Raw genomic sequence first — 14,376 nt, 5'->3', positions numbered from 1 at the left:
CTCATTTCCTCTGCATCTATGGGAAGAAAGTGTGATGTTATGTTCCATATGTGTTGCTGTATCATAGCCCTGTGAGTGGAGTTGAAGTCTGTAGTGGGAACCTTTTTAGTTTTGTGGATTTAAATAAGACCTTTGATGTTAGTGTAACAGTCAGTGGTGTCCTCAATGTACAATTTGGTTTGATGGGAGGTTCTTTATGTCTGAGTTGTTGCTATGGGACACTGTAACAGCTTCTACTGAGTGGGTACAATGGATTTAGTTTGCATATTTGAATATATAAAAATATATTCAAATGCACATATAAATAAATATATAGTTGTATATAATTACCCTACAAAATGATGAGGTAGACCCTTGGCTATTCATAAACCATAATGATCAGGTCTGGGCATGGAAAAAAATGTTATTTGGGTCTTGAGTCTTTTTTTTATGTAAACACTATGGAAAAGCACAGCACACTGTTAAAAGCTAGATGGATGTTTATAAGAAGAAGTCCAAGTTGAGGCCTACAATCTTCTTTTTGTTATTTATTACATGCTTAGTACCAGCAAAGCAATGAGCCAGATGCTTTAAAGCATACTGTATACTGGATGCTTAGCCCTATTGAAAATCTAGATCCATACACTGGGCACAGGTGGATTAGCACACGGGCCCACAGGCCCCTGCTAAGCAGGGGCCCCAGGTGCTTAGGTTTCCTTGGGAAATGATTGGTTTCCCTTTGCAGGTAGGCAGTATTCCAGCCTGCAAGGTATTCTGCTTGGGGCTGCTGGGAGCAGGATGCAGGGAACGCTGCGTGCACATAGCCCAGAGTACAGCCAGGCAGCATGGAGAGCAGCTCCCTGCAGGTAAGCGTATGGGGTGGAAGGGGCATAGGAAGGGTAGATCAGGGGCCCTGCAGTGAGGGAGGGAGTGGGACAAGGGCTGGGGATACTGCCCAGCCAGGGTGGTGCGTGGAATCTGGGGCTGTGGCAGGGAATGGGATGGAGCCATGGGCAGCTTGTCCAGAAGGCATGGGGGTGAAAGAGCGGCAGCTCCCCATCACTGCTTGCACCCTTTTGGGGGAGGCATGGAGGGCATGTGCCCCCTCCCACAGATTTGTTGTGTTACATCTTTTACAGTCATGGACATGGGGCACGGGGCAGATGTAGGTTACCTACTGCAAGTGTAGGGCTTGCTACTCTGCTGCCTTTTTCCTGGGGTCCCCACACCAGCAGCATGCTCCCTGCCCATGTGGCAGCAGTAGGGGTGGCGAGTAGTGCTCCCCACTCCCGGGCAGGGTGTGCACATCCAGCATGGGGCTCATGGGGCAAAGGCAAAAGAGTGAAGAGTCCTGAGCCTGAAGGAGGCAGCCCACATCTGCCTTCACCTCCTCATCTCTGCTCCAGCCACAGCAGAGGTGAGGGGTGCAGCAGCCAGGGAGGAGAGGTGTGCATGTGCCACTCCACCCGCAGCCCAGCCCGGTCCACCAAGCCTGCCCCGTAAGGCACGGAAGGCCACACCTAATGAATTTTAATCCACCACGTATTCTGGGGCCATACAAGACACAAAGGAGGGGTCTATCTGACCTGAGATATGCAAGGAAGTAATAGGGAACCATTTGTACACCCAGTGACCAATCTGTCTACAGAAGGGTTGGATAACACCCATTCCCTTGCCTACATTGTGAATATAGTATAGTATAGTAGCACTATTTTTGCGTAGTGTGTGGCTCCATTTCTCCTTTCAGCAGAACAGAATCATATAATCATAGAAAATAATGGTTGGAAGGGACCTTGGACCTCAGGAGGTCATCTAGTCCAACTCCCTACTCAAAGCAGGACCATTCTCACCTAGATCATCCCAAACAAGGCTTTGTCTAGCTGGGTTTTAAAAACTTCCCAGAATGGAGATTTCACCACCTCTCTAAGTAACCTGTTCCAGTGTTTTACTACCCTCCTAGTGAGAAAGTTTCTCCTAATGTCTAACCTAAACTTCCCTTACTGCAAGAATTGCCCTGAATGCATGCCATTCCTGAGAACCCAGATATTCAGGCTCAAATTTCCTCTGGAAGAAGGGGGTGCTTATGCTTAGAGCCTTGGTCTCCTGTGTGGAGAAACACCCCCCACCACCAGGTCTGCGTCACTGCTGCAAAGAGACACCCCCCATCTCATTTACTGCTGATCCTACACTACTGTGTGGAGAAATTCCATAAGCTCTCACCTGAGGGTGCTGATGTTTTTTGAACTGATCAACCAGCATTAGTCATGGTCTGAAGCTACCTGATTGTGGGTGGGTCCAAGTAGTGAGGTCAGAGAGGTTATAAAGAAGCTCTCTCCAGGAAGAAGGGGAGGCGGACATTTTAAAACACACTCAGAAACTTAGACCTCCGCAGCTCTCCCTCATTTGCCGTATGCGGAAGTGAGTAACTTACCAGAAACTTGACTAGGAATTAGTTTAATGTACTCTAGTCATGGATCGAAAGGATACCAAGCCATTTCTGTTTGCTCAGGGTTATTATTTTGCTACTTCTCTGTCTTGTATCCCTTCCCATGCCTACCCTCTCTGCAATAAAGCTATCACATATAGCCAGCCTGGTTATACATGCTTGAGAGGGGGTGGGTAGGCCTTCTTGCTCCCTTGACTTGGCTGACTAAGGAAGGCTACTTTCTATGCTTCAGGCTAACAGGAGCACTCGAGTTCCCAAGGTCTACAGGGCCTGTATATCTTGGGTGGTACAGGGCACTGACAAAGACCTGAGTCTGGGTGGTGGCAGCGCTGTCTCAGGTTTGTGGGTGTGCTCCAGGAAGGGGGTCGACCATAAGTTGGTGCCCCTGGGGAGGCATCCAGTGCTCAGTTTTTGGCCAGGCACAGTGAGGTGGGCAGCTCAGGGAAAGAGAGCCCCCTCCTGGCCTGCCACATCCTGTTTCCTGTGCAAGTGCCCTAACAATCAGTCTATGGCCTAAAGCAGGAGGCTTCTCCTCAATAGCATGTTGTCATGGGGTTTCTCCGACTAAAATGTAATGGCTTATAATATATAGGATGGAGACATACGCACACCATTCAGAGCACATTTTTCACAGAACAACCACTTCCTCTCTAAGATAACTGTCCTAATACTCAAGGTAACCTAACACCTTTAAAAGTCAAACTTGAGCACAAAAAATCCTCAGCTGGCTGGACACTAAGACCCAAGGAATAAACATTGATATCAGGTTTATGGCACGTTGTATTTTATCCAACTCCTGAATTCTTTCCACACAAGAAAGGTGAGACTGACTATCCTCTCTTTTGATAAGTTTGGACCTCCCAGTAATCAGCTCCTTTTTTACTAACTGTATGTCTGCTACCCTTAAGAATTTCTCTGCTATTCCTCTGATATTTTTCATTATGCTGTGCCTGGTGTCCTTCATCAGAGACCTGATGAAGAATGTCTTGCATTTGAAAACTTGTCTAACTTTATCCCAACCACATAGTTGGTCCAATAAAACATATCATCCTAAAAAAAAACAAACTTTTGCCTCTCATAGAACTTATCTGATCATTTGCTGATACCTGAGTGATCACATACCTATTCAGGGGGAATGTGCATAACTTAAAGGCTTCCTGCTGAATCGCAAAAGGTGTGTAAGTGCCTCAAGTTTGGGTGGTGTTGGAGAGATATTGTAGCTGTGATGGTCTAGTAACTTTGTGAGAGGCAAGATTTTTTGTGGGTCATATCTTTTATTGGACCAACTGCATGCTTGGGATAGACTTAGAAAAGCTTTCTCATGTGAAGCTGGAAGTCTGGAGAAAGAAACAGCTACACAATGATCAGAAACAGTACCTCAAAGCTGCATTACCAAAACTGCATACATGTCCTTTAGGTTAATAAAGGGAAATGGGATTTAGCCCCATTAGTGTCCATTGAAATCAATAGACATTTGGAATCTAAATACCTTTGCAGATCTGAGGCTTGGGGACAGATTTTTATCTAAGTCTCCTAATGGCCTAAATTCATCTTTAGCTGCTTAAATGCCTTTAAAAATGTGACTTAAGGCACTTTTGGAAATTGGATGTAGGTGCCTAAATCACTAATAAGCCTTTGAACTAATGATGCATTGCAATTTTGTCCTGTATGGTGATGAGCACCCCTTGAAAATCTAATGTCCTCACTTTCCAGTGACTTCAACTGCATGGGAAAGAGCTGTCCAGGGCTGTGCCCATACACTGCAACTTCCCTTTTCAAATGAAATAGTCAACATTAATTTTGCTGGTGCAATACTGATATGAGGAATGGAGATCCTATATGTGTATGAGGATTACCAGCAACATACTGTAGTATGGAAGGATCATCATATCCCACTATTAATCACAATTCATATTCTCATCTGCTCATATCTTTTTTATATAGATTTGATTGTTATCATCAAAACCTTTCACTCTTCCACAATCCCAGCTACTAAAGACTGGATATATCCCTGTCTCTAGGAACAGACAGGAGGCAATCTCAATGCATCTGTTTATACTATCCACTAAAAGCCAGCTTGGATAAGAGATAGTTATTTTAAATATGTAAAAAGCAATAATGGATCCCTGTAGGACCAATACCCTTCAAAGCTGCAGCTTAAAAAGAAATTACTAACCCACAGGAGTGCAAGAAAAGCATCTCAGATGACTAGATTTTATTTTTCTACAGTCTAGTGACTTAAAAATGGCCATGATATTCCCTTTTAAAAATCATAAAAATAATTCTGATAATAACACAAATCTATATTCATCACTCGAGATCTGATCTCCTAAGATTTGAAAAAGAGGAAATATTCAATACAGGGTATAAACTCCCTACATGATACATTATCTATACAGTAGACATGGCAAGATACCTCAACTTACAGCAAGGATGGTTGTTCAATATAATTTAGTCTAAATTTGTCTAATAATGCATTTATACCCACACTATCTAGGTGATACTGGCTGTGTATTAGTCCAACAAATAGGGCCAGTTCCAACTTCAATGCAATCTAGCCCCCAGTTTGAAAATTTAAATGGGATTTTGAAGAGAGCTTATACAAAACCTCAGAACCATCTCAGTGATGTTCTCTGTTCATTTGCAATAATTTTATAAACCTCTGATGGCTAGTTATATAGCGTTGGTTTTGTAAGAAAGAAAGAAAGAAGAAAAGGAAAAACAAAAAGAACAAGAATTTATATTATATCCCAAAACCTGTATGAGCTTTCTGATAAGTCAAAAGGGGGGCGGGGAGGGGGGCGGTGCATTAGCATTTTTATACTGAAAAGAAATTTCTCCCAACACCTTGTTTCCAAAGAACAATAAGCATACCCACTCCTACCCTTCTTTATGTATTAAGAAAAGAAATGATCAAACATGGAAAGACATTTATGTGAAAATTTCTGCATATTTTTTTGCTTCATTTTTATTTTTTTTTTGCCACAAAAGAAATTAAACAATAGTTAAAATTTGCATTAAAACTTTGAAGATTTTTTTTCCCCACCAGCTCTATAGCTTAATGAAAACCAAAAATCTGTGAACGTGTGTAAAAAAAACCCCAAACCCCCCAAAGCTTCCCAATTAAAATAGCCAACTTCAAAAAACAAACACCAATTGTGACTTATGAACTTTTTGGAACAGCTGTACTTAACAGCTGTACTTAACAATATTAGTTACTGACGTGCACTATACATTTTTATTTAGTAGGTTAGTTAAAGTGTCCATTCACTTAAAAGACCTCATCTTCAGGTGTCAATTAGAATAATTTAATTAAAGTCAGTGGAATTCTGTCAATTAACACCAGCTGGGAAATTCTCCCAATTCTTATGAAAAGAACAATGAGTTTGGCTTGGGCTGAAGGACGAATATATCTGAAAAACGTGTATTTTTGAAGAACTAAAAAAAAAGTCAGATTCATACAGAAGGCGAGAAAAAATCCCCTGAAATGGCTCCAAAAATAAGAAGTTGTAGTCTCTAAAATATGGTCCCATTAATCCAGGGCAGTATTTCCCCCCCTTGTTTGAAGATTGAATAAAGCAGAACAAAAACAAACAAACAAACAAAAATCTCCAAAGTTACCAAAAATGCTGGCATAGAATTTTCATAGATTCATAGATTGTTGAGTCAGAAGGGGCCGCAATGGATCATTGTGTCCGCCCCCTGCCCCTGGCAGGAAAGAGGACCAAGGTCACATGACCCCAGCCAGGTGACTATCTAGCCTCCTCTTGAAGACCTCTAAGCTAGGTGATAGCACCACCTCTCTTGGAAGCCCATTCCAGATCCTGGCTACCCTTACTGTGAAAAAAATCTTCCTAATATCTAACCTAAATCCACTCTCCACTAGTTTACACCCATTATTCATAGTCACTCCCTGGGGCGCCTTAGTAAACAGCTCTTCTCCTATTCCCTGTTGACCTCCCCTAATAAATGTATAGGCAGCCACAAGATCTCCCCTCAGCTGTCTCTTGTGAAGAGATTCAGCTGAAGAGATTCAGCTCTCTCAACCTCCCCCCATAGGGTCTATCATGAAGGCCACTAATCATGCGAGTGGCCCTCCTGTGGACCCTCTCCAGATTCCCCGTGTCCCTCTTGAAGTGTGGCGCCCAAAACTGGACACAGTACTCCAACTGCTGCCTGACCAGTGCTGCATAGAGGGGGAGCATCACCTCCTTTGATCTATTAGTCATGCACCTGCTAATGCACGACAAGGTGCAATTGGCCTTGTTGATGGCCTCGTTACACAGCCGGCTCATGTTCAATTTGAGTTAATTATGACTCCAAGATTCCTCTCTGCCTCTGAGCTGCTGAGAAGGACACTCCCCAACCTATAGGTGTGCTGGGGGTTCCTCCTTCCCAGGTGAAGTACCTTACATTTATCTTTATTAAATTGTATCCTATTTCTCTCTGCCCATTGATCCAACATGTCCAGGTCAGCCTGAATCTGATCCCTGCCCTCTGATGTACTAACTTTGCCCCATAACTTGGTATCATCAGCAAACTTGGAGAGGGTGCTCTCCATGCCCTCATCCAAATTGCTGATGAAGATATTGAATAATATCGGTCCGAGGACCGAACCCTGTGGGAGCCCACTGCCCACCTTCCTCCAGGCTGAGAAGGAACCATCCACCACCACTCTCTGGGTGCGGTCCCTAAGCCAGTTGGCCACCCAACTGACTGTGTAGGCATCCACTCCACAGTCTGCTAGCTTTCCAATGAGGATAGGGTGTGAAACTGTGTCAAAGGCCTTCCTAAAATCCAGGAAGATGACATCAGCCTTGGCTCCCACGTCTAGTATTTTTCTAGTATTTTAAAAATCTCCATAAGAAAAATGGAAGGAAGAAGAGAAGGAGGAGGATGGAGGGGTGGAATCAAGTAAGAATCAGCTAACCAAAAACCCTCCTTGAGTCCACCAAACCTTTCTTTCAACACTAATGATTTAGAAAACCGTCTTTGGAACCATCCTAATTCGGAGAGTTGGCTTTACAGATCCAGACCCTAACTCAGACTCAGTGAAGTCATCTTTTACATAGCTATAAGCTTATGCTTTACTGGATTTTTCCTTGAGCCTTCCATTAAAGTGTTTTGCTTTACTTTGCTTGCAAAACTCAATTAAGTATTTTTGGGGAAAAACTGAAGGCAGTTCCTGGATTCTACCATGTATCCCCAGTGAGATCCATATTTTCCTGGGTTAATAATTCTCTGTACTCCAAATAGTTGTAAAAGAAGCATTTTGTACTTACTATTATAAAGAAAAGTCTTGCATTGAATAGCAATCCAGAAGAATAGCTAACTTTAGCTTTAACAAAGGCCTTTGAGCCATGTACTCATTCCCTTTTTGTGTCTCATTATTAAAGAATTTTGCACCAATATCTACTTAAAGATTGAAAAAGTCCAGGCATGAAGATACTTGAATAATGTGTGCCATGCACGTACCTAGAAAGATTAAAGATCTGTATACTTAAAAAGGAAATCTTGTATTTCCAGTTAAAGGCTCCCATGAAAAATAAGAATAGGTAACTCTTGCATTCCCATTTTTCTTTTCTCTAGTTAGCTTGTGTTGTGGTCAAATGGTAACAGCATGTAGTAAGTCCACATCTTGTCATTGCCACTGTTATTCTCATGATATTGAAAAAAGTAAGAGAATGGAAATGAGGATTTTGTTCTGGAAATAATTTAAATTTTACTCTGGGTTTGTAGCAAGGATGGTTAATTTGTGATGCTTTGAGTTGATGATGATACCGGCTTGATGGAAACTACACAAAGAAACTCACTATGTCTTCATCAAGGCCATGAAACAGGTAAGGAATAATGAAGATCTGTGGCTGTTAATGAATTGGGGTTGGACTGGAGCAAGTTGATACAAATGTTAGTGTGATGTTACCTGTCCACAACAAGGAGTCTTCTGCATAGGATCCATTCTACCACATTCTGGACAAATGGTAAGAGCACAGAGACTTGACGTTAAAAGCTCTTTGTTCTGCTCCTTACCACATTTGAAATATGTTATATGATGATACGCATCTCACTTCAGGCTAAGAATTTCCAAAGAGGCCTCTAATTGTTAATGTCTCAATTTTTAGATGCTTGTACAAATCATATGCCTTAATATGGGAAGGGAGGGGGGGAAACACACTGATTCCTGGGTGTAGGAGTTTTAGACATATTGGAACACATTCTGTGCTGCTTTTACATAATAGGTGTACAAAACTGGCTCCATTAAAGTCAATGAACTCTTTGACATGGATGTCAATAAGCTAGGTTCTCACCTTATGAATCCAAATGCCATGTTGCATCTTTTATAGTAGAGAAAAATAGGTAAAATAGCATTTGTGTACAAGGAACACACTAACAGAGAATTAGCCCTTGTACTTAACAGTAATAACCATGACTTTTCATAGGTAAAATTCCAGTTCCTTTACCAGGAAAAGTAAATAGCATCTTCCCTGTTGAACAGAAGCTGAGACAGGGAAGTGACATGACTTGCCTAAGGTTATTTAGGGGATTAGTGTCAGGACCAGTAGGGAAACACAAATCATCAGAGTCCCAGGGCAGTGAGGTACCCTCTAGATCACACTGGGTGCATCTACATATGCAATTAATGTGACACAATAAACTCTGCAGCCATTTCAGCTGGAGTCAACTGCTCCTAAGACTAGTGTCTACACGTGCACCTGGGAAAGCAGTAATTTGAGCCAGGCTGGAGCAGTCCTGAGCTGGAAGGGAGTACTGGGGGTCAGCCCTGGGTTCCAGGTGATGGCATTGGGTATGCTCAAGGGCCAGCTTGGGCACAAGGGTGCAGAACCGGCAAAACTGTGTGGTTAGATGGCAGGCACCCTGCATACTTTAGCACCCTTTTGCCCCAGCAAACCCCTGTCACCATCTACATGTGCATTTTGGTGCAGTTACTTAGTCTGACATAAGATAGTGCTGTCCTTGACAGTACTATCTTACAGCGGAGTTAATATACTGCACCCTAATACTGGTGCGTGTATAGATGGTGACACTTTACTGTGGAACTAATTAGTCTACTCCACAGTAAAGCACATGTGTAGATGAACCCATTGGCTCCTAATGAAGCCCCCTTTATGTCACTGATGCTAATCACTGGGCATGAATTAAACATACACTTAGATAGATCGGTGTAGGATCAGGGCATTAATTTTATTCATTTCAAGTTTTACTGTGCCTGTTTGAAACTCTAGAGGATGGATTCATTGGGATGTTTTGCAATACATCCATTAACCTTGTTTAGCTGGTAAGATTCTTTGCCCCTCATTTTTGTTCCATTTTTAATTGAATTTAGCATTGTTGTGGCAGCAGCTCAGGCCTCATCAATTTTTCGTCTGTCTGCTGTGTCATAGTTGGTTTTTTAAATTAATTTCAACACCTGAGTTTTGACAACTTTTTTTTGCAAGAGATTGTATTTTAGGGAGTAGAATAAATCATTTGACAAGACGACAACGTTATGATTTTTTTTTTTTTATGTTGCATGCATGATTTTTAATATGCTTGAGTCAAATCCTACATTTTTTACTCAAGCTAAACTCACAGTGAAGTGATCTGGAGTTTTGCCTGAGAAAGTAGTATAGAAACTCCCCAGGCTTTTTTTGAAATATATAGAGAAAAATAAGTATGCTATCTCAGAAAATGTCTAACAAAGATTTTAAAGCCTTGGGTAACTTGCTGATCGATTACCTAGAAGGAGAAAAAGGCTGTTCCCCTTGTTATATGCGTGCTGTCCGCAAGTATGGGTATTAAAATACCTTAACATTTCTATGTTGGCAAGGAATAAATAGTGGGCCACTGTAATTAATAACTATTAAACCTGTTTGACTGATCATATCTTCTGGCTTGCAAAATCTCTTATGTGCAGGTGTGTGCATTAATGGAATCCATTAAATTCATATATTTCAACAGATAGTAATTTACGATCTTTTATAAGATCTGTCATGAAACACAGTAGGAGATATAGGATTGTCTCAGTGCATTACATAGCAAATTGTACTCCCCTTCCCTCTGAAATGACTTGACTTTAGAGACTAAATATGAATGTCAATGCATTGGACAGTCACATTAGGTATATTTTTTGCTCTCCCATCGCCTGGGAATATGTGGAATAAACCTTTTATCACTGGCAAAGCGGAGAACAAGAGTGAACAATATTCAAAGTGGCTGGAGGAAAAAATGTGTGGGAGTTCTATCTATTTCACTTTATACATAAAAAGAGAAGGAGATTGAGTGTGTAACCCTCATTTATGAATTGTAATGGCTCTCCTATGAGCTACTAACTATTCTTTTCAACTTGCATTTGTTGCTTTTTTTTTTTCTTCCTCCTTGGCCCCTTTCATAGTCTGAAGAGACCAAAAGACATTTTTCAGCCATTTCAACACCAGACTCAGAGGCCTATTCACCCCTTGAAGCATGTACCTATCACTCACGAATGCCAATACTACAGACACACCTTATGTTGTCCCTTAGGAGCTTGAGATAGAAGGATGTGAGTTTAGAGAAGACTGGATTAGTTACAACACAGGCCTGGGGATTGGAACTCCAGGGTCCTGATCTCAGGTGGCAATAAACTGCTGCGTAACCTTGGGAAAGCCATATTTGTATTCTTATTATCCAGTAAAAGTTCTGGTATCCGGCATTTTAAAAGCTGACATGCTCCACTATCCAGCATGCTAGCTTGTAGGATAAAGTGAAACTGGAAGTGCCCACTGTAGCACTTCCAGTGTCTCTGAGCCCACATAGCTCGGGGCAAAGCAGCCTGTGCTGCTGAGCCCCCACAGCCCGGGGGCAGAACAGGTTGTGCGGGACCCGCCTCCCTGTCTCACAGCCATGCCACAGGAGGGGTGGAGGGATGCCCCAGGCACGGCATGAGAAGCGGTGGCTGGGGCCATTCAATTAACCAGCATATTTTGTTATCCAGCATCCCCCATTCCCAGGGGATGCCAGATAAAAGAGCTTTTACTGTACTTACAAAATACAGATGGATTCCATGACACTGTTTTGTGGCTTGATTGGCTATTATTAATTACAAAGAGCACTGAAGCCCTCATAACTAATACCAAAATAATTTGAATATTTGAATACACCATGTTTGGATTTATTATTATTATTATTACTGTTGTTGTTGTTATTACTTCTAGGGCTGCGCGTAATTTTGCCGGGTGTTTCAATTCAATGCTGTTTCAACTCATTTCAAGCTTGAAACAGTGAAATCAAAATGAAACAAAAGGCTTTGAAACATCCTCAAAATGAAACAAGGGCAGTCAAAACATTTCAAAAGTTTCAAAATGTTTTGAGTTTCAAAGCTGGACTTGCTTGCAGGGAAACAGAAACTATGGAGAGGAAGGGGGAAGAGGGGGGAAGGACTACTCTCATATTGACTGTGTAGCTGGCCAGTGACTGTGATCCTTCCCTGAGGTCTCTTCCAATCCCAGTGCTCTGGGGGAGGGATGGAAAAACAGCTGTGCCTTAACACACACACAGTCACACATCACAAGTTGTGCTTGTCAGTAGCTTGAGGTGCAGTTTCCCGGAAACCCCTGCACTGATCTCCTTGAAAGCTGGCATGCTTCATGGGTTCAGAAGGGGCTACCATGCCTGCTGTTTTCACCCCCTGTGCCTTCACACTTACAAGTGACATGGGTTTTGCTTTCAAGAATTTGAGGTGCAGTTTCCTAGAAACCCCTGCGCCTATATCTCCTTGAAACTTGACAGGCTTTGTGGCCTCAGAAGGGGCTACCATCCCTGGTGTTTTCATTTGAATCAGGCAAGAAATGACAAAGTTATAGGCAGTTCTGTGCTTCTTCATTATAGCCTATCGGCAAAATGTTGAAACAAGGAAAGAATGTCGATGAAACGAAACAGAGCAGTGTTTTCAAAATGAAATGAAACTTGAACTGAAACACTGTCCCATCAAAACAGTGAAATGGAAGTTGAAATGAAATGGTGCTGTTTTGCACAGCCCTAATTACTTATTCTTTTGTCCTTCGCTGGAGAAGATAACCGCATCCAGTGGGGGGTGGGGAGGGAAGAAGAGAGAAAAGAAGTGGGAAAGAAAAAGGGAAGGAGAAAAGAAAAAAGGGGAAAGAAGGAAAAGAAGAAAAAAGGGAAGAGAAAAAAGTGGGGTGGAGGCTAGGTTATGTAAGTATGTAGGTGACGTAGAAGTCCAAACTTTGCTGTGAACACTGTGCTACAGCAGGGGCAGGAGAGTGATGAGGACTGGATACAGGAGGTTTTCGTTTTCCTGGCCGTGCGTTTCTTCATTGCTTCTGCTATAAATTGCTTTTCAAAGGCCAATACTCCATTCTGGACTTGGGACCTCCAGGATGGTCGGTCACAAGGGATTTGCTCCCATGACTCTGGGTCAATGCCACGACTCTGGTTCGAGCTCCTTGGTGTCCAGAATCCTGTCCCGCCACTAGATCTCTAGTATCTCTCACAGGCAGCCACACTGGTCGTGGTTTACTTACTTGGCATGACACTAGTAAATGGCCCAGGTTTTGCAGGCATAAAGGAGGGCTGGAAGGATGATGGCTTTGTAAACCTTCAGTTTTGTCGACATTCTGATGTCTCTACAGGCCCAGACTGACTTATGGAGTCGGCCAAAGGCCACGGCAGCTTTCGCTAATCTCGCATTGGCTTCATCATCAATGTGAACAGTGTGGGAGAGCATGTTGCCTAGATAGGAAAACTTGTCAACCATTGACATGAGTTGCCCTTTAACTGAGACATGCGGTTCCTGGGGTGTTGTGCCAGGTGCAGGTTGAAACATCACTTCAGTCTTCTTCGTGTTAATAGTGAGTCCGAAGTTGTCACGGGCTGATGAGAGTAGGTCCATGGATTGTTGCATGTCAGCCTGGGAGCCTGTGCATAACACACAGTCATCAGTGAAGAGACCATCATGAAGCATGGCTGTCTGGACTTTGGAGCTCACTCGGAGCTTGCACAGGTTGAAGATGTCTCCATCAAAATGGTAGCTGATCTCCCTACCCAGGTCATCATCTTGGAAGGCATCTGACGGCATAGCGGAGAATACCATACTGAAGAGGGTAGGTGCAAGCACATTGCGCTGGTTAATGCCATTTGTGAAGGGGTCCGAGCATTTGCTATTCGCAAAGACGCGTGCCATCATGCCATTACTATTATTATTACTATTACATTTTCTAATTATGGATTGATTAGGGAGTGGAACAACACAGCCCATGCCCAGAGCCTTTGATGAGGTTTTTTTGTGTGTGTTTTTTTTACAGATGAAGGTTCCTTGCAGTACTGAGGGTTTCAGGAAGTTCATTAGCAGAATAGGCAGTGCCTGTGCCCACCAGAAAAGTTTGTGGCTAAAATCCAGTCACTCTGAAGATGTGAACTGCAAAAAAATAGATGAGCAGAAGATGCTTGAGAAGGGAGCAACCTCCTGGTAGCACCTTCTACTGAAAGGATGCAGCAAACCACCTGGATTTTTGAAGACCATGGTGGATATTGGCTTGGACCCCAAGTGTGGAGTGAGAGACATGACACGTGGAGGCCAAAGCAACGGAGGTTACTAGAACATGTGAGTCTGGGGCAATCCTCTTTAATACTTACCATAACACTCTGCATTTTTAAATGTAAGACCAGAAGGATGTAGTGAAGTAGAAAGGGAAGTGAGGAGATGGGCACCAAAGTTAATTGAAATGCAAAGGAAAGCTGTCTAAAGAAACCTGGAGAAAGAAAGAGGAGAAAGGAAATAGCTAGAACGGCCCCCACAAAGGAACAACAGAACAACATGATGGTGGAAAGAAAGCTGAGCTGTGTAGCATAGGACAGAAAAAGAGGAAAGTAGCCTGAGAGAGACAGAGATGCTGGAAAACTGGAAATGATTCAGAGAAAAGCAAGCAAAAAGATCCAGGAGCTGCAGGGAATGA

The sequence above is a fragment of the Alligator mississippiensis genome, chromosome 3 (genome assembly GCF_030867095.1).
Source record: "Alligator mississippiensis isolate rAllMis1 chromosome 3, rAllMis1, whole genome shotgun sequence".
Taxonomy (NCBI): Eukaryota; Metazoa; Chordata; order Crocodylia; family Alligatoridae; genus Alligator; species Alligator mississippiensis.
Note: the sequence above shows the minus strand (reverse complement) of the source record.